This window comes from Lepidochelys olivacea (genome assembly GCF_965140295.1).
Source record: "Lepidochelys olivacea isolate rLepOli2 genome assembly, chromosome: 9".
In the NCBI taxonomy this organism is placed as follows: domain Eukaryota; kingdom Metazoa; phylum Chordata; order Testudines; family Cheloniidae; genus Lepidochelys; species Lepidochelys olivacea.
The window spans coordinates 102,359,979-102,387,935 of NC_140419.1; the positions used below are offsets into that span (position 1 = coordinate 102,359,979).

The window sequence follows — 27,957 nt, forward strand, 5'->3', positions numbered from 1 at the left end:
CCCACCCCGCAGGGTTCCAGCGAGGGGCCCCGACAGCCTCCTGAGCTGCCCCCACCCCGCAGGGTTCCAGCGAGGGGCCCCGACAGCCTCCTGAGGGTTCCCTCCCCACAGGGTTCTAGCCACAGGCAACAGTCTAGCAGGGGGGAGCCTCGAGCGAGGGGCTGGAAGTGTCCCATTTTCCCTTTGGGAAATATGGTCACCCTACCACTGTTGCTCTCTGCTCCACAGCTGCCATGAGGAGGGCACCTGGCAGAAGGCTGCAGGACAGGGGTCATGAGTAAATGATTAGTACAGTCTCTCTGGGAAAGCGGTAATTTTGTGTAACTGTACATTGGCAGAGGGGTAAAAGGACAGAGAACGATCAGTCTCATCAAATCAGGCACGTCGTTGGCCGAAGGAACCACAGGATCTCCTCATCATCACCTTGGCTTCCGTCTTCCCCCTACCCCGTGCAACATCCATTCATTCCATCTCCTCTCCATTAGCTCTCTGGGACGTGTTCATCCAGCATTCGGCACAAAGTGTTCCCAGCCTCAGGGAGGCTGCTGGGCTCCACTGCAACACAGGGAAATAATCCAGGAGGAAAATGTTGAAATAAGTACTTTGAGGGTCGGTTTTAGTGCCCATAGAATGCAGAGAAGGCCCTGCTAGGATCTCCTATGTCGGGGCATTTCCACCTCTTGCTAAGCAAAGCAGATAGTATCTCCCAAGTATTAAGAGTTCATTACTGAGCTCTGCTTGGGACATGAGAATACCGGGAACAGAAGGTTCCTTCCCCTCCTCATATGGCCATCTGCCTGCGGCTTGATCAAATCCATGGAAAGGCTAAAACAATAATACTTAGCATTTTATATCATATTTCACCTAAACAGCCCAAAGTGGCTTGCAAACATTGATTCATTAAACCTCACCATTAAGCCCCTGTCTGGAAGGCAAGTGTCTTCACCTCTAATTTACACAGAGGGAGACATGGAGTGATTATGCCACTTGTCCTCTGTTTCACAGCAGACCAGACCAAAGAACAGAACTCAGGAGTCCCAGTTCTCAGTCCCCTACTCTAGCCACTAGTTCACACTTCTAGGTGAAGTGTGAACTAGTTTAGTCTCCTCAAGGAAGCCAGCGTCATACTTTGAAAAACACTGGCCTAAGGTTTTGTAAAGTCTGTAGAGATTATTTATTTTCAACATCATCTTCTGTGTCAGTGGATACTAGCCTCGATGATTATGGCATCAGCTGATTGTGAACACCCTGAAGATGCTCTCATTGGCCTAAGACAAATAACTCGTAGCCTGGCTCTCCCAGGCAACCAAACAAGGTGAAGCAATCAAAGGCACACATGATCTTCCACGCTGAGAATTCACTTATGCAAACAGCAAACCAGTGAATTACAAAAGTCAATATGACAGATTGGAGGGAACTGTCACTTTTGCTTGATCAATCAGAATGTACAAGATAATGTTAAAATAAAGAATGAAACACATGCAAAAAAGATTACTTCACTCTGCTGCTTAGCACATTTGATAGGCTCCCCTACTGAGCAAACAGATTTTCTCAAGGTCAGAGGAATGCTTGGGCTGACAGGCTTTCTCTGCTTTAAGTGACTGCTGCTTTTCTGATATGCAGGCTCTTGGGAAACAAGCTCTGCCATCTTTAATGGCATTCTTTTTAAATTGCCATATTGAGCTCACTAGTGTAAAGCAAAAGGATGTATCTGGGGCAGTTATTTTTATACAGCGAAAATCTGAATCTAGCCATCATTGCTGACAATGCTTCTGCAGTTGCTTGTTTCTAATATTTAGATGGTACTTTGGATGTTCCAGTTGTCAGCAGCCAAGTTCTCCCCCCACTTACACCTTCTGCAACCCTATTGACCCAGGGGGTTGCAGTGTGCATGAAGGCAGAATTGGTCCCGTGTTCTTTCGAGTATGAAATATCTGACATTTCACATTCAGCTTTGCAATACTGCAATGTTTGTAGAGAACCTTGAGATCCTTGGGAGAGTGGGAAGGTGCTATATAGTAATACTTTGCACCTCAGGAATCTAAGGTATATGGACTTACCTTCCCCCTACCAGAAGTTGGCATGCTCCAGAACTCTTCGTCCATGGAGAATTACTAGCAGATTTTATACAAGGGCAAAGCATGGTGCAGGAGATGGGGGTCATCTGGTTTTTCAACCTTGTACCACCTTCAGAAAGATAATTCCCACCAGAAAGGTGACAGGTATTAGATACAGTATTTGGAAAAGAATTCTAACTTTAAAATTATTAAATACTGGCTGGGATCACAGGGCCTTTTCTATTTCTTCCCTCAATTATTAATAGTAAAACCTTCATAATCCTTGGTTTCAGAGTAACAGCCGTTAGTCTGTATTCGCAAAAAGAAAAGGAGTACTTGTGGCACCTTAGAGACTAACCAATTTATTTGAGCATGAGCTTTCGTGAGCTACAGCTCACTTCATCAGATGCATACCGTGGAAACTGCAGCAGACTTTATATACACACAGAGAATATGAAACAATACCTCCTCCCACCCCACTGTCCTGCTGGTAATAGCTTATCTAAAGTGATCATCAAGTTGGGCCATTTCCAGCACAAATCTTGATGATCACTTTAGATAAGCTATTACCAGCAGGACAGTGGGGTGGGAGGAGGTATTGTTTCATATTCTCTGTGTGTATATAAAGTCTGCTGCAGTTTCCACGGTATGCATCCGATGAAGTGAGCTGTAGCTCACGAAAGCTCATGCTCAAATAAATTGGTTAGTCTCTAAGGTGCCACAAGTACTCCTTTTCTTTTCATAATCCTTGGATGATGGCTCCAAAAGATGGGGAATTTTAACACTGTTAGCTCTGCATTGGATGTGGATATGTAAGAACCCACCAGAGTCATAGTATACTCCTATGCAACTCTCGAAGGGCTTGTCTGCACTTGAATTTTTAGTCATGTTTTGATATGTTACACAACCTTATTGTAAATTATAGTGCAGACACTATACAGGCCTTTAGCAGTTTAGGGTGAAACAACTAGTCACCAAGGTTTGTTTAGTGTTTCTATAATAGGATTTATAATCTTGTAAATTCACGTGTCAAGACACAACAAAGAATTCCAGCGCAGACAAACCCAACTGTCTGTCCAGACAGCCTGGAGACAGGAAAACTCTACAGTATTGGTGAGAGAACAGTACTTGGGCCTGAGCGAGGATTTTACAGCAACTACCCCACTCACACACTTCTCTTGAGCTTTGAGGACATATCCTCCAGGAGAAGCATGAAGGAGTTTGCTATCCAACCCCATACAGCAGCTACCATTGTAAAGTCAGTGGTTCCCTACATTCCAGAACACGACATGGAAGTAGGGACGGCATGGTTGTGGCTAGAAGACACTGGTTTTTTAATGGCTTCTAATTGCCTGGCTTTGCATGTCATTAGAAGTGAGTTGTTTGGTAACATAAAATAAATGGCTGGTCCCACTCAGGGCCTGGAGTAATAGCTTTATTATAGGTAGTTATTTCTGCCAAGCCACTTCCAGTATTGAGTAAAACAACCTGCAGGGACTGCAGTGTGTGTCATCATGTGTGCGGCACTAGTGTCACAGTGGTAACCGAACACCAGTCTTTGCAGAGTGAAATGAAAATACTGGTTGTTTCCTTCTGAAAGCCATTGGGTATTCTCCAGTGCAGTTAGTATCTCGCTGGTAACCTCACAGCACGTAGAAAATATATAGGAACTTCAGATGTTAAATTCAAACCAATTCAACAGAAGATTACTACATGTAGATTTTGGCTGCTATCACAGTTTGAGTATTAGTCTGACTTGCAGCATTCTGCTTGACCAAAGATGTAGAGAGCATCTCTGAACAAGACACAGAAGCCACTGCTCATCCCAGCAGCTGCAGGTGCTGAATGGATTATTTTCAAGTGGAATTCTGCATCAAATTAAACATGAGAGTGGAGGTATCGCAGCATTACCAAGCTGGCACACTCAGAGATAACACACTGCGTGCAGGAGATGCGCCTTTGTTTTTAATGGAGAGATGGGCCAAATTGAGATACAATGTAATACCACTGACGTCAATGGAGTTACACTGGGGATTAGTGTAGTCGAATGAGAATTCTCTTTTAACTGTTCTCTGGAGAACACGTGTGGCTCTAATTCATTGCTGCACTATAGAAATAACACCTTGTGAAGCGAACCCCGGACCCGCAAGCCCTCTAAGGAAAGCTGCAGTAGTGCCCAGCATATGAGTGAGGCCCTGGCCCAGGCAGTAAATAAGACCATTGCCTTCTCCATGCCCTGGAGTGGAGCCCAGCGGCATTTTCTTTGTAACATACCAACAAGCTCCACTGTACTTTGGAGTTTAAGGCTGCCAGATAAGGGCTGCATGAATAGTTGCTATGCTATAATAAAACAATGCTACAGACTTCATAAAATACTGTAGAATTTGGTTAAAATGTAACAGTCTTTTTTTCTTTTGAGGAAGACCATTCAATTGCATTAACCACAAGACCATTCTTTCTCTTCCTGCAATGCACTGCCTTACTCACTATATACCTTCCATACCCCATCTCCATGTGTAGGTGGTGGAGTCCCAATGGTGTGTCAGAAGTTGGTCCTGGCTGGTACCACCAGACCAGGAGACCTCCTGGACTACGATTGGAGGGGCTAGGTGACCCCGTAGCATTTAGCTAGTGCATGAAGCGGTCCAACTCACTCATCCCCTGTCATATGCTCCAGGGGGTGAAGGTAGCCTTGACTCCTGCTTCTCTCTCTTTCCTTGAGGGTGCTCCCTGCCCAATTCTCACTCCTGGCCCTCCAACCTTGTCATCAGGACCCTTCCCCTTGAGCCTCCCGAGCTGCCACTAACATGCCATCTGAGCCAGCTCCACAATATCTAGCCAGTACATCTCCAAACTGCACCAAGAAACATCTGTATGTACTTGTGCTACATAAAATCATAGAACTGGAAGGGAGCTCGAGAGGTCATCTAGTCCAGTCCCCTGCACTCAAGGCAGGACTGAGTATTATCTAGACCATCCCTGACAGGTGTTTGTCCAACCTGCTCTTAAAAATCCCCAATGATGGAGATTCCACCACCTCCCTAGGCAATTTATTCCAGTGCTTAACCACTCTGACAGTTAAAGTTTTTCCTAATGTCCAACCTAAACTGCCCTTGCTGCAATTTAAGCCCATTGCTTCTTGTCCTAGCCTCAGAGGTTAAGAAAAACAATTCACCTCCCTCCTCCTTGTAACAACCTTTTATGTACTTGAAAATTGTTATCATGTCCCCGCTCAGTCTTCTCTTTTCCAGACTAAACAAACTCAGTTCTTTCAATCTTCCTTCATAGGTCATGTTTTCTAGACCTTTAATCATCTTTGTTGCTCTTCTCTGGACTTTCTCCAATTTCACCACATCTTTCCTGAAATGTGGTGCCCAGAACTGGACACAATACTCCAGTTGAGGCCTAATCAGTGCGGAGTAGAGTGTAAGAATTACTTCTCGTGTCTTGCTTACAACAGTCCTGCTAATACATCCCAGAATGATGTTCGCTTTTTTTGCAACAGTGTTACACTATTGACTCATATTTAGCTTGTGATCCACTATGACCCCCAGATCCCTTTCTGCAGTACTCCTTCCTAGGCCGTCATTTCCCATTTTGTATGTGTGCAACTGATTGTTCCTTCCTAAGTCGAGTACTTTGCATTTGTCCTTATTGAATTTCATCCTATTTACTTCAGACCATTTCTCCAGTTTGTCCAGATCATTTTGAATTTTTATCCGATCCTCCAAAGCATCTGCAACCCCTCCCAGCTTGGTATCGTCCGCAAACTTTATAAGTGTACTCTCTATGCCATTATCTAAATCACTGATTAAGATATTGATCAGAACCGGACACAGAACTGATCCCTGGGGGACACTACTCGTTATGCCCTTCCAGCATGACCATGAACCACTGATAACTACTCTCTGAGAACGATTTTCCAACCAGTTATGCACCCACTTTACAGTAGCTCCATCTAGGTTGTATTTCCCTAGTTTGTTTAGGAGAAGGTCCTGTGAGACAGTATCAAAAGCCTTACTAAACTCAAGATATACCACATTTATCTTTCTTTCCCCTCCCCCCACCCCCCCCCCGTCAAGAAAAGCTATCAGGTTGGTTTGACACAATTTGTTCTTGACAGATCCATGATGACTGTTATTTATCACCTTATTATCTTCTATTCTATTTACTTCCTTGCCCTCATGTCCCACCTGATAACCAACCAGTGGGACTTGCAGCCGCCTGAGGAGGGCAAGGAACCTGATGGAGCAGCCTAAACTCCACTCTGGTCCTATGGCCCACCAGGGATATTAGTTGTCACCTCCTACACGGAGAGGCACGGTTCATGAACTCCCCTGACACCTCCCCTTTTGCAGCAAGAGGGAGACCCTGATGCACATCTACATAGAGTTCATCAGCTGTAGCCCATCTTCCAGCTCCTCCAGAGCCTCTTACTGAAATTCTGGCTGCGCTTCTCCCCTCACCTCCTTATTTTTGCACACCCCATCCATGGCCCCACTAAGTTGAGAGACCAAGACAGCCATCCATCATTCCAGGAGGACGAAACTCTGACTGTGGGATCTATTTCCTGTGCCTTATCCGATCACAACTTGGAGCAGAGTTCTTCTGGGCAGCAGCCACTGGCCCCCAGCATACCTTTCAGGAATAGTGGGCGCTCTTGGGGTGGTTTCTGATTGATCCCTGATTCCCCACCTCTGACCCCACACCTTTTTTTTCATTTGTCGTCCCCAGAAATCAATTGTAGCCTGGACTTAGTGGTTCTTGCCCCTTAATTGAAGGGGTATGCGTTAGTTATGGACAGGCCTAGACCAGCCTGCCCCAGTACTACAAAGAGTACACACCTTCCAACTTTTGCAACAGCCTCCTTCAGTACACAACTCTGATTCATCCTTATAGCAGGTCCTTCTTGTGCTCTCACAAGTTTCTGCCTGAACAGATAAAGTTTGGCAAAGTTATAAGTGTCAGGCAACCTTACCAGCCCCAACTATAACTGAAATAGCATCTATTTGTCTTTTTGTTTCCAAATTCTAAAGAGAAAAGTGCAAACAACCAATGCCCTCAGGTCACAGCCTGCCCTTCTAGGAAGCATGCCCCAGACCAGTGGTTCCCAAACTTATTTGGTCATGCTCCCCCACTCCTTACCTCGTCCTCCCCCCCAGAAGCCACAATTGGGAGTGGGCCCGCAGCCAGGGGCTGGGCCAGAATAATGGCAGCTGGGGCCAGGAGCTGGTGGCCGGGAGCCGGGCCAGACCTGTGGCTGGGGGCAGGGCCAGAGCAGAGCTGGGGGCATCATGGGGCTGGGTGGTGCTCCCTCCCATGGGGGTTGGCCTGAGCCCCACCGCACTCCCCTGAATGTTCCTCTGCACCCCCCAGGGGGGCACACCCCTCCGTTTGGGGACCACTACCCTAGACTGAGTAGGTCTCAGATGGACTGTGGTGACTCTCATAGAATCATAGAATACCAGGGTTGGAAGGGACCTCAGGAGGTCATCTAGTCCAACCCCCTGCTCAAAGCAGGACCAATCCCCAATTAAATCATCCCAGCCAGGGCTTTGTCAAGCCTGACCTTAAAAACTTCTAAGGAAAGAGATTCTACCACCTCCCTAGGTACCTTCTGCACCCAGGGAGAATGAAGGTAACAAGTCCTTGAACTGAGTTGTACAGATGTAGGGGTTCATTCTGGTCTTTTACACCAACAAACTCATTGCATTAGACGACATTACTGATGATTCACACCAGTACTTGGCGATCCCTCAGTCCGTCTGCATTAGATGTATCACTGATTTTGCATTCCCTAATACTTGGTGCTTACCTTGTGCATTATTCTTGATTTGGCTGTGACTAGTTGTGACCAGGGTCCTAGTGGGGAGCCAGCTGTGGTCACTCAATTAGGATAACCTGCAAAGAATGGGGCAGACAATCCCCAGAAAGCTGCTGGATATTCCAATACTTAGATTCACCAAGCCAGCATAAAACAGCTTCTTTATTACCTTACTGGTTTCAGAGTAACAGCCGTGTTAGTCTGTATTCGCAAAAAGAAAAGGAGGACTTGTGGCACCTTAGAGACTAACCAATTTATTAGAGCATAAGCTTTCGTGAGCTACAGCTCACTTCCTCAGATGCATATCGTGGAAACTGCAGCAGGCTTTATATATACACAGAGAATATGAAACAATACCTCCTCCCACCCCACTGTCCTGCTGGTAATAGCTTATCTAAAGTGATTTCCAGCACAAATCCAGGTTTTCTCACCCTCCACCCCCCCACACAAATTCACTCTCCTGCTGGTGATAGCCCATCCAAAGTGACAACTCTTTACACAATGTGCATGACAATCAAGCTGGGCTATTTCCTGCATAAATCCAGGTTCTCACATCCCCCCCACCCCCATACACACACAAACTCACTCTCCTGCTGGTAATAGCTCATCCAAACTGACCACTCTTCAAGTTAAAATCCAAGTTAAACCAGAACATCTGGGGGGGGGGGGTAGGAAAAAACAAGAGGAAACAGGCTACCTTGCATAATGACTTAGCCACTCCAAGTCTCTATTTAAGCCTAAATTAATAGTATCCTATTTGCAAATGAATTCCAATTCAGCAGTTTCTTGCTGGAGTCTGGATTTGAAGTTTTTTTGTTTTAAGATAGCGACCTTCATGTCTGTGATCGCGTGACCAGAGAGATTGAAGTGTTCTCTGACTGGTTTATGAATGTTATAATTCTTGACATCTGATTTGTGTCCATTTATTCTTTTACGTAGAGACTGTCCAGTTTGACCAATGTACATGGCAGAGGGGCATTGCTGGCACATGATGGCATATATCACATTGGTGGATGTGCAGGTGAACGAGCCTCTGATAGTGTGGCTGATGTTATTAGGCCCTGTGATGGTGTCCCCTGAATAGATATGTGGGCACAGTTGGCAACGGGCTTTGTTGCAAGGATAAGTTCCTGGGTTAGTGGTTCTGTTGTGTGGTATGTGGTTGTTGGTGAGTATTTGCTTCAGGTTGCGGGGCTGTCTGTAGGCAATTTTAACTTGAAGAGTGGTCAGTTTGGATGAGCTATTACCAGCAGGAGAGTGAGTTTGTGTGTGTATGGGGGTGGGGGGGATGTGAGAACCTGGATTTATGCAGGAAATAGCCCAGCTTGATTGTCATGCACATTGTGTAAAGAGTTGTCACTTTGGATGGGCTATCACCAGCAGGAGAGTGAATTTGTGTGGGGGGGGTGGAGGGTGAGAAAACCTGGATTTATGCTGGAAATCACTTTAGATAAGCTATTACCAGCAGGACAGTGGGGTGGGAATAGGTATTGTTTCATATTCTCTGTGTATATATAAAGCCTGCTGCAGTTTCCACGATATGCATCTGAGGAAGTGAGCTGTAGCTCACGAAAGCTTATGCTCTAATAAATTGGTTAGTCTCTAAGGTGCCACAAGTCCTCCTTTTCTTTTTATTACCTTACTGGTTACTCAGAAGTCCAAACAACACAGTTCCCTTAAAGTGATCCAGCCTCAGGCCTCCTCCAGGTACCCACGTCAAATATGATGAAAATTTCTGTAAATCTTATTTCATCATAAGAAAAGGTTTTACCAATCCCAAAGGATCGGACACATTACCTTCCAGGTTAATGAATGTTTCAGATCTTACTCAAATACGTGCTACAGCCAATTCTTATTAACTAAACTAAAATTAATTAAAAAACAAAAGAGAGAGAGAATGGTTAAAAAATCAATTTACATACAGACATGAGTTCAGTTCATTGAGGTGCAGATTCATAGCAGAGATGGTGAGCTTTGTAGTTGCAAAGAGATCTTTCAGAAATAGTGCATAGTTTATAGTCCAATGTTCAAATATCATATTCAGGGCATACCAGCATAACTGGGACCTCAGTCTTGTGACTCAAACTTCCCCTGATGAAGCCTAAACAGATCTAAGATGACAGACTCAGGACCCAAGGATCTTCTATACAATTTCATGTTTTTTTGACAGGTTGGAGTTTCTTGGGGAACAAAAGATAATTAGCATGACTTTGAAGGCGGCCCACTGCCCCTACTTAGCTATAGAATTAACATAAGGCCATTTGCTTCTTCCTCCACCATTCACAGATTATTTGCTGTACATTTCAAAGAGAGATGAATACAGAGATATCCTGTGTTTACAATTCATTTAAAAGCTAGGATGTTCTTTTGACCTCTGAATTATCAGAATACAGCATAGTGTGTGTGTGTGTGGTTTTTGGGAGGGGGGTGAGGGGGTGAGAGAACCTGGATTTGTGCAGGAAATGGCCCAACTTGATTATCATGCACATTGTGTAAAGAGTTGTCACTTTGGATGGGCTATCACCAGCAGGAGAGTGAATTTGTGTGGGGGGGTGGAGGGTGAGAAAACCTGGATTTGTGCTGGAAATGGCCCAACCTGATGATCACTTTAGATAAGCTATTACCAGCAGGACAGTGGGGTGGGAGGAGGTATTGTTTCATATTCTCTGTGTATATATAAAGTCTGCTGCAGTTTCCATGGTATGCATCCGATGAAGTGAGCTTTACCTCACGAAAGCTCATGCTCAAATAAATTGGTTAGTCTCTAAGGTGCCACAAGTACTCCTTTTCTTTTTGTGAATACAGACTAACTCGGCTGTTACTCTGAAACAGCATAGACAGGGACTGTTGATTACATTGTCGACCCCACTCATACATATGTATATACACAAAAACACAAACATTATCTCCCCACACGTCTTTTGAGGGTTATTTATTTTGCATGATGTTTAACCCTTTCCAACCATGCATCACACTAATATATTTGGGATTGTGTTTACTGGATACCTTAGATCAGACACACTGTTGTACTCTACATTTCTTTAGACAAGAACCCTAAATTTAGTCCCAGACCCGCAGAGTTATTAGTCAGCTAACTCCCATTGAAATCAAAGGGAGTTAGACACCTAGATACCCAGGAGGTTCCTGGCCTCTGTCACTACATATTTCAAGACAATAACCTCGGTGAATACAAACACTACTTTCTTCCATAATTATCTTTCAAGATAAGGTAAGGGAACGTCCCGGAGAATGGGCAGTCCAAAGCTAAGCTAAATGGAGAATTAGAGTGAACAGCTGATAAACCAGACAGACAGGGAGTGGGTGAGAGAATTCAAATCTGGCTGAAAGCAGGAAGTGAGGTAGAAATGGCTAATGTTATCAAAAAGATAACTGAAAAAAGGATTAAAGAGGGCAGTTAGTGGATAGAAGCTAATTTCTGCCTGTATTCAGAACCTAGACAATACAGCTGAGCTACTGTTGACGAGTACTCACTTACAGGGAAACAATGGTTTAATTTAAATGTATGCATGCAAGTACTTGCACAGGAGTCCATGCAGTTACCATGTGCCAGCACCACACCGACATTCACACGCCCTTAACTTTTATTATTCAAAATTTTTGAAAGAGCAGCACAGAGATGTCTTCCTATCATTGCAGGTCAGCTCTGCTGTCCGAGGCCCCAGTGCAAGCTGGGAGTCGCTCACGGCCCTCAAACAGAGTGACTACGGGTTTACACTAGTCAGTGACCTCTTTATCTGGTTTTAGAATCTTACACTTTGAAATACTCAGTTGGAGTGTACAGGGTCAACTCTGCTCAGAGAGAGAATGGAGAGAGGTAGAGTCAGGGTAAGAGTGCAGAGGCCCAGTGCAATGGAGTGGGGTGGGGACAGAAGGTTACTGACTTCTCAGAAGGACAGGCCTCCAACAGAAGGTGGTTGGACTCTCTGGACTGAGATGCACTAGTACTGTATTATTCAATATGGATAATTTTTTCTCTTTGTCAATTAAGTTTAATTCTATAACTGACAATCAACTTGGAATCAAGAGCCAACTTACAAAACTTTCCTCAGAGTACTGTTATTTGTCTGTAAAAATACTTTAATTTTATAAAAACATGCTAGAAGATCAATGGGTGTGTCTGTGTAAAACCAACAGACCCCAGTCGTCGGCAGGTGGGATTGAACCTGGGACCTCTGGAGCTTAGTGTATAAGCCTCTACTGCATGAGCTAAAAGCCACGTCACTCTTTGCTAAGGCTGTAGCAGATTCATTAATCTCTAAGTGGTCTCAGTACCACTCGAGAGGACAGAGCACCAGGAGGTGTGAGGGTTACATCTGCAGCAGGAATGTATCTGTACTATCAGAGTGCTAAATTCTGCTCTCAGCACACACCCCCAATTCAGCATATCCACAGATATTGAACTGGTTGAATCTGCTGAGTTAATTACTAACATGCACAATTTCTAAGTACCATTATCCTATCCAGCTAGTGAGATTAATATTTTTCCAGTCTGATCAGTATCTGAGTTTTGTGCAATTGTCTCCAATGTCCCATTCATTCCAAAATATAAAGTGATTTGAAACTCTGAAGCTCTATTTTATCCAAAGCAATTGTCCATATTTCTCGTCCTATAAGGTTAGAAAGCAAAGTTTTGTCATTACCTAGAGCTACAGAAATACAGCTCTATTCCCAAATTGATAGGCTTCCCTGACTTTGATGGTAATGTTTAGAAAAACAAAACTTGTATTCATGCTTACCTGAAAACCTCTTCAGTTCAAGAAGCCAGGTGTGCAGCTACAGCAGAAACATTCAGTCTGCTTGCAGGTTTAAGGGCAAATTCAGAACTCTCAGGTGCTCCACCATCTCTCCAAGTTCCAGGACAGCCTATTATAATACATATCAGTTGAAATTAAACTATATGTGTCAGTTCCAGAATAAATGAAGTTCTTTCTATGATGTACTCTCTTGGCTTTTGTATCCTATGTGGTCATCTGCTTTCTAAGGTGCCAGTCTTACAAATTACTCCACATTGGCTGAGGTCAGTGTCTGTGCAGAGCCCCTTTCACTTTAATGGAATCCACCGGCGCAGACAACCTTGTGGGCTAGGAGCCTAACTGGCTAAATTCAGTCATTTGCAGTTGGTCTCCCAGCTACCAGTGAGATTGTGCTGTGACAACTGCCAGAATCCAGCCCTCTACTGACACATTCCCAGAGACAGCCTCAGGCTTAAAAAGGATAAAATGAATCTCCCCAGCAGAGATGTCCAGAGAGAAAACACCATCAACTCCCCACTAACCCCCCACACCCAATTGGCTCCCCTCTAACCCTCCCTCCAGCTCCAAACCCCCCACAGTACATGGGCCAAGAGAACTCTGTAAAGTGTGAACACCCAGCATCAACAACACACATACAAACCATCAGCTCCTCTTCAACACTTCCCTGAGTTCCCCCACAAGCCATCAGCTCCCCTCTAATGTCCCCCAACCTCCCACACCCCATCAGCTCCTCTCCAACACCCCCTCCCGAATCTCCCCCACCCCATCTGCTCCCCTCTAACGCCCCCGAAACCTCAAAATCCCACAGTACATGGGCCAAGAGAACACTGTAAAGTGTGAACATCCAGCATCAACCACATACATAAACACACCCTCAGCTCCCTTCCAGTGCCCCCCAAACCTCCCCTGCACCCCATCAACTCCCCTCCAATTCCCCCCAGAAACACACACCATCAGCTCTCCTCTAACAAGCCCTCAAACCTCCAACATCCCATCAGCTCCCCTCCAACACCCCCACACACATACACAGCATCAACTCCCCACTAATGCTCCCCAAACCCTTTCACAGACACTATCAGCTCCCCTTTAAACCCCCCCCCCACCATGAATTCACATCTGTGCTTCCCCTTCTGCAAGACTCAGAGCCCTTCCTCTTCTACCAGCTCAGACCTGGAGGGACCCACCTTACCACAGGACCCTCTGCTCTCCTTGCAGTCTGAGGACAGACAGACACTGCTCCCAAGATTAGCAGTTAAGTGTCCCCAAATAAGCACCGAGAGCCAGAAGAAACAGGCCCCAAACTCCAGAGTTGCTGATTACACAGCAGGATTAGCAACATGTAAAGGGAAAACTAGAAATGCAGCTGACTGGCTACCAGTTCCCAAAGAACTCCCTGCAACTGTCATAGAATATCAGTGTTGGAAGGGACCTCATCTAGTCCAACCCCCTCCTCAAAGCAGAACCAATCCCCAATTTTTGCCCCAGATCCCTATACGGCCCCCTCAAGGATTGAGCTCACAACCCCGGGTTTAACAGGCCAATGCTCAAACCACTGAGCTATCCCTCCCCCCCAAATATGGAACGCTTCACGAATTTGTGTGTCATCCTTGCGCAGGGGCCACGCTAATCTTCTCTGTATCGTTCCAATTTTAGTATATCTGCTACCGAAGCAAGTTCTGTGATAGTGCAGAACTCAGGAAGAGGTGCATAGACTTTATCACAAGACAGGCACGTTTATACTAGCAGACTGGGACTAGAGAGCACAGGCAGAGATATGACTGTTTAGCACTTCCTAAGCCTTTTTAGTTACACTAACTAACCAGCTGAACTCCCTTACCTAAAGGGCCTATTTGATTACTGATAAAGTCTTACATGGATATGAGAAACCTGCACTCCTTGCACAGAACAATTAGGAGAGAAAGGAGACAACGCAGATGGAAGAAGAGGGTGTATGTAGGGAAGGGGAAGTTTCAAGTCCAGTGATTTAAGTGCAGGCCTGTGACTCCAGACTTCACAAGTTTTAGCACTTTGAGATCTACTAAGGAAAAACATTCTCTAAGAACTAGGTATTCTCTAAGAACTCCTAACTCCACTGTGACCATGCTGTTCTCTTTGACAATCAGCTCTTCCCCTCTGAAAAATAGGGATAAAAATACTATTACTCATTTAATGTACTAACCTACATACAAGTGCTCTAGTAAAGCTATTCCTTTCCTAACATCAGCCTCACCATGCTGTTAAAGTCCCCTTTTATATAAATTTTCCCCAGCATGCCTTTGTGGGGGCTGGCCCCTTAAACTGGCACAAGCCAACAGCTGCAGACTTGCAGGATAGATTTTGCAACTAGTAGCATTTCCTGGCTCTTCCAGCTGGTAAGTACCTACTATGATTTCCCCCTTTGCTTTGCTGTAGAAACTGGTTAATTATCCTGCTTTCCTATCTTATAGAAGCGCTGGGGCTCAGTTAGTTATACCTGTAAAGAGCTGTTAAAATGTAGCTAGTAAGTAATTAGGAAAGTCAAATGATAGGATCACCCTGAAAGGAACTAAAAGTTTACCCCAAAATAAATGGGTGTGTCAGACTATGCTGGCAAAGCTCCTCCCCAAACAGTCTGCAGGGATTAGGAGGAAGGGTAGTGGCCCTACCTAGTAGTCCCTTATACTTAAACAGTGGTAGTATGGCTGACTAGAACATCTTACAGGCTTTGAGGAGGATCTGCCTTGCCTTGCCTTAGCAGAGTGTAAGGGCACAGAGCTGGTCCGGGCGTGCTGCTGGTTCCCTGAAGATAACAAGGTACAGGTAACAGGGGTGGCTACTTTTTGAGGGCTCTAGTCTTCTCTCCCAGAGCTACAGAGCAGAGGAAAAACCATTGTTAGCATGGCGTGGCTGACTGTGATGGAAAATGGTACTCCCAGAACAAGGAGTGTTGGTGCAACAGTCTGTACTGATACCCAAGCATCTCCGTTAAGGCACCTAGTTCTATGTTTGTGTGCTGAAATTGGCACTTGGGCACCACGATGCTAATGGGGGCGCTCAAGGTCAACTGCTGTCTCTGTGCCTTGTGATCTCTAGGCCCTGTGCTGCATGCTATGGCTAGAGAACTGCTATTTCTGTGAGTCTGTTAGTTCTTCATTGATGCTATAACTGAGATCATGGTTTACCAGGGTAGGCAGTGAGCTAAAGCCAGTGCATGGCAGAATTCTGAAATAGAAACTAGTAATAAAGAGAAGCTGGTTCACGTAGCAAATGGCTTTTCATTTCACAATATTCGTTAATGTGCTGACCTCGCAGCCAGCCTCCTACCAGCCACAGGAAAAAGTGTAATTCTGTGGTAACTACAACTCCGAGCACAAATTACAGGCCTGCCAACAGCAGAAAGCAAACATCCTATTACACAGGTTTGTTTTCAGTGCTAAAATAATAGTATATTTCAACAGTTGGCAACCAATAAAGAAGTCTGAATGCCAAAGTCTTTTAGCAGAAAGGTACACAGGGAAGGGGCAGATTGAAAAGAAAAAGGCTGCACTGTTCCTGGAAAACTTCATTACCAGGCAGTGGTATCTTATGGGCCAATCTATCACTGCTCTGAATGTGTTCAAATTCAGAGCCGATTAAGCTTGGTAGAACCTCAACATGCCTCTTTCAACAAATTACCTCTTGCTGGGCTAATTAGCCTTACTTAGGGCTTGTCTACATGAGGAAATTGACTCTCACAGCTAGAGTGAAATAACCCTAATAATAATTATTCTGCTATCGCTATGCCAGTCAGTTTTTCCATGTAGCGAAGCCCAAAGAGAACTATGCACTCTTCTAAATCAAAGTGAATTATAGTTCCATAATGTATCTTACCAGCATCTCTCTTGCCATATGAAATCTGCTTTTAATATGCTTGTTTCATATCTCTTTATATTGAACACTTAATTGCTAATTATAAGTCAATTAGGAAATGGTGAACAATAAACACTTTTTTCAGTTCAAAATTAGTCATAAACTCTTCACACAACAAATCATCATCTAAAGGAAAACAATCCTTGTGATCTTTTAGAACTCACCAGTGAACTCGGGCATGTTCTTCCTGCAGGAAAGACTTGAGCTTGGAGCTGCTCCTTTCCAGAGTCAAGCAGAAGGCTTCACTGCAGGGCTGTTTTGCACACTGCAAATACTCTTAAGAATAAAATGGAGTCTCCCTCATACATCTGCATTATGATAGTCTTTAATTACATGATCACATTATATGTCTTCCACAGGACTGCTGCCTCATTTAGCATACAGCATGGATAACTATTTAGTAATTCCTTGTGTGCTTTTGATGGTGCTTTCATCATAGTTTCTTAATTCATCACAAACACTGAATTTATCTTCACAACACCCTGTGAGATGAGTTGTTATCCCCATTTATATGCAGGGAACTGAGGCATGGATTAAAGACACTGTTTAAAAAATGCTAACTAATTTTGGGTGTCTCCTTCAAAAGTCAAAGGGCCTGAGTTTTTATTTTTGAGTATGTAAAATTTTAAATGTTCAAAGCTTGAATTCTATTGACCTCAGTTATTGCTGAGCACTCACAACTACACTGACAATCAGACCCCAGGTATCTCATGCGGGACACCCAAATAATGGGGTACACAATTAGTGATCACTCATGCAGTTTGGTTTAAGAGACTTGCTCAGCATCACATAGAAACTCTGTGGCAGAGGCAGGAATAGAATCCAGTTTTCTAGGGCAGTATTCAACTGCCTTAACCATGAGAACTATCTTTTCTCTTCCTGTTGTCCTCAACCTCATTCACTTACGCACCTTCCAACCTCTGCAACAAATGAGGCAGGGTCCTACAGACAACAGCCTCCTTTACTACACAGCCCTGATTCATCCCCAGGGCAGGTCCAGCCTGTGTACTGAATGAGGCAGGTTCCTGTGGAAAATAGCATGTGATCGTGTAATTAAGGTCTGTAACATAATGCATAAGCACAAGGGGGCTCAATTAGATTTGCATGTGTATCCTTAATTCTGGCATTTCCTAACTTTTGAGCGGTCGGCTGTGTGATCTTAATGTTCATTTAATATATTTTATTAACTCCTTACATTTTAAAAAAACAAAACAAATTGCCATGCAGAACTACATTGACCTTCCCCACACAGATCATCATCAAGGTGCAGGTAATCATCAAGTTTCAGATCTTTGGCATCAGAACTAACTGTGTAACTGGTAGCAATAGAAGGCTGTTATCATCTACATGGACCTGCCAGTACAGGGGAATGAGATACATGCTTTGCCAGTGGATTTCACAGCTGTTTGCTGACAGCAGAGGAATGAGGAGACTTGGGACTCCTGGGTTCAGTTCCAGGTTCTGTAGGGAAGCTACAGACCCTGTGTCCCCTAACTCCTGCCCTCTGCTGTTCTGCTCCTGCCCTTCCCTACCCACTACTTCTTCCCTCCATCTTCTGTTCTTCTGACTCCTGTTCCTCTCCCCTCTGCATTCGAGTCAAGTCACTCCATTCCCTCCTTCCCCTCGTCATTGCCTGGGCCCAGCAGGTGGGCATCATCTCTCCTGTACTCTCAATCTCCCTGCTCTCAGTTCTGGTGCCTGGCACCATGGTGGCCCCCAGCAAGCAAAAGGAGCAATTGCAGGAAAAAGAGCCTGCTCAGCCCCTGCACTTCAGGGAAGGACCATGCACTGTGGGGATGGCACATAAGAGCTGTGAGGGCACAGAGACTGCTTATGACGGACAGAATCTTCAGAGAATTTAGCTGCCAGGCTCTGAGCAAGTCTCTACTGGGCATTTGTGAACGGAGATCTTTCAGGGTTCTAACTTGGCCAAATTTGGGTGTACTGTCACAGGGATGACAAGTCACGTCCCTGACATCAGGGAGACCTCATCCTTCACCAAAGGCTCTTACCCTGTCATGGGATAAGGGGGAAGGTCCTCTCATGGATCAGTAACTGGTTAAAAGACAGGAAACAAAGGTAGGGATAAATGGTTCATTTTTGGAATGGAGGGGTAAATAGTAGAGTCCCCTAGGGGTTTGTTCTGGGACCTGTGCTGTTCAACATATTCTTCAATGATCTGGAAAAAGGAGTAAACAGTGAGATGCCAAAGTTTGCAGATGATACAAACTACTCAAAATAGTTAAGTCCAAAGCAGACTGTGAAGAGTTACAAATGGATCTTACAGAACTGCGTGACTGGACAACAAAATGGCAGATGAAATTCAATGTTGAAAACAGCGAAGTGATGATGCACATCAGAAAACAATTCCCAATTATACATATAAAATGATGGGGAGTCTAAATCAGGGGTGGGCAAACTTTTTGGCTCAAAGGCCACATCGGGGTTGCAAAACAGTATGGAGGGCCGGGTAGGGAAGGCTGTGCCTCCCCAAATAGCCTGGCCCCTGCCCCCTATCCACCCCCTCCCACTTTCTGCCCCCTGACTGTCCCCCTCAGAACCCCCAACCCATCCACCCGCCCCCGCTCCTTGTCCCCTGACCACCCCTAACTATCCCACCAGGACCCCACACCCTATCCAACCACCCTGCTCCCTGTCCCCTGACTGTCCCAACCCCTATCCACACCCCCGCCCCCTGAGACTTCCATGCCTATCCAACCCCCCCCCCCCGCTCCCTGTCCCCAACTGCCCCCTGGGACCCCACCTCCTATACAACCCCCAGCCTGTCACCTGACCGCCCCCCCAAACCTCTGCCCCATCCAACCGCTCCCTGTCCCCTGACTACTCCCTGGGACTTCCTGCCCCTTATCCAAACCCCCGCCCCCTTACCAGGTCGCTCAGAGCAGCAGGACAGGCTTATTTGAAATCCTGGGAGGTGGGCAGGCGCAAGCCGAGCTGCCTGCATAGCTGCAGGGGAGGGCCTGGGGGTGAGCCTCCCCAGCCGGGAGCTCAGGGGCTGGGCAGGACGGTCCCATGGGCCACAGTTTGCCCACCCCTGGTCTAAATTATCTGTTACCATTCAAGAAAGAGCTCTTGGAGTCATTGAACAGATGTTTTCAGAGAACTATCCACAATGTGCAGCAGCAGTCAAAAAAGCTAACAATGTTAGGAACCCTAAGGAAAGGGATAGCTAATAAGAGAGTAAATGTCATAATGCCACTAGATAAAATCTATGGTACACCCACACCTTGAATACTGTTTGCAATTCCAGTTATCACATCTCAAAAAGATAGATTTGAATTGGAAAAGATTCGGAGGGTGGGGGGAATATTATTAGAGGCATGGAACAGCATCCCTATATAGGAGAGATTAAAAAGACTACAGCTGGTCATCTTAGAAAAGAAACAACTAAGGGAGGATATAATAGAGGTCTATAAAATCATGACTGGTGTGGAAAAAGTGAATGAGGAAGTGTTTTCATGTTATGTGAAGGGATAAATAACTAGGGCATCACCTAATGAAATTAAGAGATAGCAGGCTTAAAACAAACATAAAAAAGTACTTCTTCACATAGTGAAAAGTCAACCTGTAGAACTTGTTGCAAAGGGATGTTGTGAAAGTCAAAAGTATAACTGGGTTCAAAAACAAATTAGAAAAGTCATGGAGGACAGGTCCATCAATGGCTATTAGCCAAGATGGTCAGGGTTGCAAACACATGCTCTGGGTGTCCCTAAGCCTCTGACTGCCAGAAGCTGGGGATGGATCATGTGATAACAGATCTGTTCTGTTTCAGAGTAGCAGCTGTGTTAGTCTGTATCCGCAAAAAGAAAAGGAGTGGCTCCTTAGACTAACAAATTTATTTGAGCATAAGCTTTCGTGAGCTACAGCTCACTTCATTAGATGCTCTTCTGATCATTCCCTCTGAAGCATCTGGCACTGGTCACTGTTGGAAAACAGGATACTGAGTTAGATGAACTCTGGTCTGACCCAGTATGGCCATTCTTATGTTAATCCCTGCAAAGTCTCTGCTCCAAAGAATGGAGGCACCAAGGCATCTCAATGAAATAATTGTCTGAATGTTAATGGATGGAAAAACATACTGGTCTTGGAAAAACCTGAAACATTTTAGCTGATGCTTCCCAAAACATTCACCCACAGGCCGATACCAGGCATGGAAAAACTTCATCCCAAATAGTTTGGCAAATTTTATAAGCAACTGAAAACGGGTCTTATAATAATGGAAACATCAGGCACACTTAACTGTAGGCAGCTCTACCTACATCACCTATTCTAAATCTGCCAAATAAAGCACACAACCACTCCCAGCACTCTCTTCAGGAAAATCTCCCACTGACTTCAGTGCTCATAAATCCGTTTAAGGTATCTGTGTATGAAAGGTCATATATACATGTAAGATCATTATCATTAAATAGCATGAGTCCTGACTTCATGACAATAGCTGAAACTATTTTAAAACCTCTCAATCAAAACTTAACATGTTGCTGTGTATAGGTGTAAAAATGCAGATATCAGGATATACAAGATGTTTGTATCTGCAGTAATATGAGGATGACTGTCATAAACACTAATCCTTTGTCTAAATAAGTCCCTCTTGCTTTAGGGCTGAACTATTACAATAAAATTAATCAAAATAGTTTCCATTTGATAATGGAAAAACCCCACTATAAAAAACATAGTTTGCCTCAGTCATTTAAAAGTTTCAATACAGAGTGTTTAAAACTAGATATTGGTCTTTCCCAGCTTCAAATCACATCTTAAACTAATTCAGTAATGTGTGGCACATGAAAGCTTACATTAATGGATAATACTCCAAGAAAAATGCTCAATCCTATAAACAGCTATATATAATAGAAACAAGAGGCAGAATGAAATAGCAGGCTGTTACTGTTACCATAAAAATGTGTTAAATGTATGTTGTAAATTGATTGGCTTAAGATCTTGCCAAGTTGATGAAGTAGGACTTGATTTCTCAGTGCATAATATAAATCTGGGGCTCACTCCAGCATGGCTGAATATAACTCCTTGTCCCTGGCCATGGGATTTAAGCAACTCTAGCCAGCATTGTGATATCATAGAATCATAGAATATCAGGGTTGGAAGGGACCCCAGAAGGTCATCTAGTCCAACTCCCTGCTCGAAGCAGGACCAATTCCCAGTTAAATCATCCCAGCCAGGGCTTTGTCAAGCCTGACCTTAAAAACCTCTAAGGAAGGAGATTCTACCACCTCCCTAGGTAACGCATTCCAGTGTTTCACCACCCTCTTAGTGAAAAAGTTTTTCCTAATATCCAATCTAAACCTCCCCCACTGCAACTTGAGACCATTACTCCTCGTTCTGTCATCTGCTACCACTGAGAACAGTCTAGAGCCATCCTCTTTGGAACCCCCTTTCAGGTAGTTGAAAGCAGCTATCAAATCCCCCATCGTTCTTCTCTTCTGCAGGCTAAACAATCCCAGCTCCCTCAGCCTCTCCTCATAACTTATGTGTTCCAGTCCCCTAATCATTTTTGTTGCCCTTCGCTGGACTCTCTCCAATTTATCCACATCCTTCTTGAAGTGTGGGGCCCAAAACTGGACACAGTACTCCAGATGAGGCCTCACCAATGTCGAATAGAGGGGAACGATCACGTCCCTCAATCTGCTCGCTATGCCCCTACTTATACATCCCAAAATGCCATTGGCCTTCTTGGCAACAAGGGCACACTGCTGACTCATATCCAGCTTCTCGTGCACTGTCACCCCTCGGTCCTTTTCCGCAGAACTGCTGCCTAGCCATTCGGTCCCTAGTCTGTAGCTGTGCATTGGGTTCTTCCGTCCTAAGTGCAGGACCCTGCACTTATCCTTATTGAACCTCATCAGATTTCTTTTGGCCCAATCCTCCAATTTGTCTAGGTCCTTCTGTATCCTATCCCTCCCCTCCAGCGTATCTACCACTCCTCCCAGTTTAGTATCATCCGCAAATTTGCTGAGAGTGCAATCCACACCATCCTCCAGATCATTTATGAAGATATTGAACAAAACCGGCCCCAGGACCGACCCTTGGGGCACTCCACTTGATACCGGCTGCCAACTAGACATGGAGCCATTGATCACTACCCGTTGAGCCCGACAATCTAGCCAGCTTTCTACCCACCTTATAGTGCATTCATCCAGCCCATACTTCCTTAACTTGCTGACAAGAATACTGTGGGAGACCGTGTCAAAAGCTTTGCTAAAGTCAAGAAACAATACATCCACTGCTTTCCCTTCATCCACAGAACCAGTAATCTCATCATAAAAGGCGATTAGATTAGTCAGGCATGACCTTCCCTTGGTGAATCCATGCTGGCTGTTCCTGATCACTTTCCTCTCATGCAAGTGCTTCAGGATATACCAATATAAACCTCCATACCCACTCAGAACAAATCCCAGTGTGTCTTTTCTCTACTCCCATTAAAGTAACATATTGTGTATAGACAGAACTCCAGTTTCAGAACAAACAGCCACAGGAACAAGCAAAGGCACTGTGTCAAACCTTGCATATCTTTCTTTGCTAGCAATCCCCCTGGATTTCACTGGCAAATGAGAGCAGAATGTGTCTAACATGTACAAATCAGTCCCATGTACAGAATGGAGGGACCTGAAATTCGTTAGGTGATATTCATGCTGAAACAAATAGTTTAAATGGAATTAACATACAACTGTATAAGGACAGAACCCTACAGATGCTCTCTGCTGCATGCCATTCCAAAAGCAGCAACACGTTGTTATTGACTCCTAGTGCCTGAGGATCAGCTAGGCAAGTGCTTAAAATAAGGGCAAAAGCAAACTAAATAGCATGTGTGCTATACTGTCATTGACCTTCTTACATTAGAGATGGATTTGAATAATTACCCTGAAAGCCAGCAAAATGCACACAGTGTGGGGCTGCCTGAGTAGGGCTGGATTTCAGTGGTGTCCAGCTGTGAGTCTCAAGACTAAGAATCTCCTTTTAAGAAAAGAACAGATAGTTAAAGAACATACTTCAAAAGGAAGTGTTGTAACCACTTAAAGACCTTTACACATGAACACTGGTTGCACAGATATTCTGGTAGGCCATCATACATCCTTTCCAGTCAACAACCTCTGAACTGCATGCAGAATATCTCCAACTCTTGAGTTGGGGAGCATAAAAATAAGTATAACCAATTAAAACTACAGGCCAAACTCTGGCCTGCTGTAAGCATCCCATCCCGTCCATGTCTCTCCTCCATCACCCTCCCCCCCACACACACACACACGCAGCCGATGCCAAAATATCACTCTTTATGTACTCTGAATTTAAAACCCTCTACAGAGCCCTGTTCCAGACCTGAATTCATGACCAACATAGGGGAACAAGAAGCCCTGAAGGTCAGATCCACAAATAACTATAAAATCCTTAAACCTGTAGCTTGCCCCACCTCAGAGAGCTTATAGTCAATCTCTTTGGTATATATCTGGATGGTACCCTACATAATGGGGGCTAGGGCCACTAAGCACTGCTGTGACCCAAATCATGGGATCATGTAGTTAGACTGAATCATAATGCAAGTGCACAGGGAGCCTTCATTATGGTATTTCCTAAATTTTGTGTTTGACTTTGCAGCCTTAGTAATGTGTGGAAAGCAATGACTAAAGGGGAATATGATAGAAATCTATAAAATCATGACTGGTGTGGAGAAAGTAAATAAGGAAGTGTTGTTTACTCCCTCTCACAAGAACTAGGGGTCACCAAATGAAATTAATAGGCAGCACGTTTAAAACAAAAGGAAGCATTTCTTTCACATAATGCACAGTCAACCTGTGGAACTCCCTGCCAGAGGATGTTGTGAAGGCCAAGACTATAACAGGGTTCAAAAAAGAACTAGATAAATTCATGGAGGATAGGTCCATCAATGGCTATTAGCCAGGGTCGACAGGGATGGTGTCCCTAGCCTCTGTTTGCCAGAAGCTGGGAATGGGCAACATGGGATGGATCACTTGATTACCTGTTCTGTTCATTCCCTCTGGGGCACCTGGCATTGGCCACTGTCGAAAGACAGAATACTGGGCTAGATGGATCTTTGGTCTGACCCAGTATGGCCATTCTTATGGCCATTCATAATATCCTAGGCTTTCAAAAAAACAAACTGAATGAACTCTGTTTATTCAATCATATGGACACTGACATGGCTCATTAGTAAGGGTTGCAATCTTTAGATCTACTTGAACTAATGGAGTAACTGATAGCAGTAGTAGGCTCTCCTCCTCAGTGGACCAGCACTAGAGGGAGATGAAACATTTTGTGAATGGGGTTCACAGATGTTTTCTCTCAGCAGAGGAATGGTGAGACTCAAACCTTGGCCTCCATTCCCAGCTCTTCAGTGGACTGTGCTCTATGGGGCAAAACTCTTCTGCCCATTCCCTCCACCCAAAAGTGTGACCTCTCTGCCCTGCTCTCTCTAACATGTCCCTGTCCTATCTCTTCTCCACCCTGGCTCCTCATCTAACCCCTCTCCTCACCTATACAATCCCAGTCTCCACTAAACAGGTTTCTCATCCCAGTCTCCCTGCTCAGTTTGCACCACTGCCCCCAGCTCCTTGTCCCAATCTCTGCGCAGCCAATCCCAGTTTCCCCAGGCTTTTCATCAGATCTTCCCCCTGTCCAACTGGGTCTCAGTCCCAGTTTCCTTCCCTGCCAGTCAGTCTTCCACCCAGTCTCCCCACACTTCCCCTTCCAAGCTTTGTCCACCCAGTCCCACCCCCATCCCAACTCCCAGTCTTTCTGTCCCTACCTTCCCACCAGCCACCAGTCCAGTGTCTTCCCCCCACCAGCTATTTGTCCTAATCTATTTCCTATTCCCCCTGCAAACCAGCTTTCCCCCCCTCCATTTGAATCAAGCAGCTGCCTCCTCCATGCCACCTGGGCCCAGCAGGGGGGCATTTAGTGCTTAGGAGAGAAGCTCTCTCTGCTCTCAGTTCAGGCCTCCAGACCCCAGCACAACCTGCAGCAGTTCAGAGCTGCAATTACAGGGAAAGTCCTACTAAGCCCCAGGCTGGAGTATGCCCAGTGCAGGCAAAATCTTTAGGCATTTAACTGGCAAACTTTAAAGTCTCTAATGAGTATGTGTGAACTGCAACTGGGGGCACATCTATACTGGCAGAGTTACAGCACAGACAGTTACAGTGCCGCTCAGAGAGTGCTGAAGGAAAACCACTGTTGTGTGTTCACACTGTCAGCTGCCTGCGCAATAGCATGTTTGCACTTGCAGTGGTATTTGGAGCAGTGCACTCTGGGCAGCTACCCCACAGAGCATCTCTCTCTCTTCTGCCGCTAACTTGTGGGAAGCCAGAGGGGGTCGCGGGGCATCCTGGGTCCTGTCCCATTGACCTAGGATGCATTGCTTTGCATCCCAGCAATCCCTGTGCGTCTGTCCGCATTTAGCACCATCTTTCAACGGTTTGTGTACTGTGCACCCTGTCTCTTCGGGCTGCAGGAATGGATCCCGAACTGTTGACCAGGATGCTGTTCTCTCTGACCAACATGTCCCGAGTGGCAGTGCACTTATTCCTTAAACTACAAAGGCAGGAGGAGTGCGACATTGATCTCACCACACATAGTAGCTACAACACGAGCTTGCTTGTGGCATTCACGGAGGTGCTGACCACAGTGGAACGCTGCTTTTGGGCTCAGGAAACAAGCACTGAGTGGTGGGATCACATCATGATGCATGTCTTGGATGAGGAGCAGTGACTGCAGAACTTTCGGATGAGGAAAGCCACATTCATGGCACTGTGTGATGAGCTCACCCCAGCCTTGCAGCGAAAGGACATAAGAATGAGAGCTGCCCTGCCGTTGGAGAAGCGTGTGGCGATTGCACTATGGAAGCTGGCTACTCCAGACTGCTACTGATTGGTTGCTAATCAGTTCGGCGTGGGCAAGTCTACCATTGGACTCGTGCTGAAGGAAGTGTGCAGGGCCATTAATTGCATCCTGCTCTGAAATACTTTGCACAAATGGGCTTCCCTAAGTACGGAGGGGTGATAGATGGCATGCAGAGTCCAATTCTGGCACCAGCCCACCTAGGCACTGAGTACATTAAGCGGAAGGAGTATTTCTCTATGGTTCTCCAGGAGCTTGTGGATCACCATGGGCATTTCACAGATATGAATGCAGGCTGGTCTGGAAAGGTGCATGACGCACGCATCTTTCAGAACACTGGCCTGTTCCAGAAGCTGCAAACAGGGACTTTCTTCCCAGACCAGAAGATCACCGTAGGGGAAGTCGAAATGCCCACTGTGAGCCTGGGAGACTGCCTACCCGTCCATGCCACGGCTTACGAGGCCAGGCCCAGGCACCTTGACCGCAGCCAGGAGCAGTTCCACAGCAGGCTGAGCTGGCGCAGAATGACTGTGGCGTGTGCTTTCGGCCGTTTAAAAGCCCGCTGGCGCTGCCTGTAGGGGAGGCTGGACCTGGCCGATGACCTAGTCCCGGGCTTATAGCCGGGCGCTGGCGCGCCACGGGAAGTGTGGCGGGAGGGCGAAAGCTTGGCCCAGGGCTCTGAGCGGGGCCCCAGGGCTCTGAGCGGGGCCCCAGGGCTCTGAGCGGGGCCCCAGGGATCAGCCACGCCTTGAGGCGGCAGTTGGGCGCTTCAGGCTGGAGCCCCGGCCGCCCTGCGGGCTGCTCAGGCCCCGGTGGGCCAGGGCCGGCCCCGCCGCCCACGAGCCGGGGCCGGGGCACAGACCGGGCGCCCCGCCAAGGCCCCGCTCGGGGCTCCCCCGGCTCCCCCTTCGCCGGGGAGGCCCCAGCCCGCTCCTGCCGCCGCCGCAGCTCTGCGCCCGGCCCCGGCCCCGCCCCGGGGGGGCCTGCTCGGCTCTCCCCGGCCCGGCCCGGCCCGCAGCACGGCGGGGGCCGCGACCTGTCCCTGGCGGGGCCCGTCCGCCGCCCCGGAGCCGCTTCCCGCGCGGCAGGAGCGGGCGGGGCCCTGGCCGGGGCCGGGGCCGGGGGCGGGGGCGGGGCGCGCGGCAGGAGCGGGCGGGGCCCTGGCTGGGGGCGGGGCAGGCAGCTCGGGCCTGGCGGCTCCGCTCACGCGCCGGCGGGAAGCCCGGCGCCCGGTGTGTCGCGTGTGAAGGCCGCCGGCCGTTGCGCATCGTGACTGTCGCGGTCGTGGCTCGGCGAGGTTTTGCTCTCACCAGCTCCCAGTTCCGCCGCCGTCCCCACTTTGCCCTTATGCGAGATGGCCGCCGCCTCCCTCTGAGGACCAGGGGACCGAGGCTATAGGCTGCCCTCAGTCAAGATGGCGGCCAGCCCCAGGCGGCTCTGCGTGTGGCCGTGAGGCTGCCCCTAGTGAAAATGGCCTCCCAGGGGGCCGAGGCCAGGCTGGCCCCGGGGAAGATGGCGGCCGCCTGCGCTC

General features: G+C 46.5%; 1 long non-coding RNA gene across 3 annotated transcripts; it reads right to left on the bottom strand.

Moving 5' to 3' along the window:
- Positions 1-33: 33 nt before the first annotated feature.
- On the bottom strand, positions 34-27,917 carry LOC311526352. 3 transcript variants are annotated; one of them, XR_014712989.1, is made up of 8 exons: positions 27,737-27,917; positions 26,156-26,359; positions 23,438-23,531; positions 12,639-12,765; positions 7,873-7,958; positions 6,902-6,988; positions 2,061-2,187; positions 34-555 (listed from the first exon to the last, which is right to left on the bottom strand). It is a non-coding gene; the product is annotated as an uncharacterized lncRNA (long non-coding RNA). The 3 variants fall into 3 exon arrangements; XR_014712991.1 differs by lacking the exon at positions 27,737-27,917 and having other exon boundaries at positions 26,156-27,333; XR_014712990.1 differs by lacking the exons at positions 23,438-23,531; positions 27,737-27,917 and having other exon boundaries at positions 26,156-27,333.
- Between the last annotated feature and the right edge of the window lie 40 nt (positions 27,918-27,957).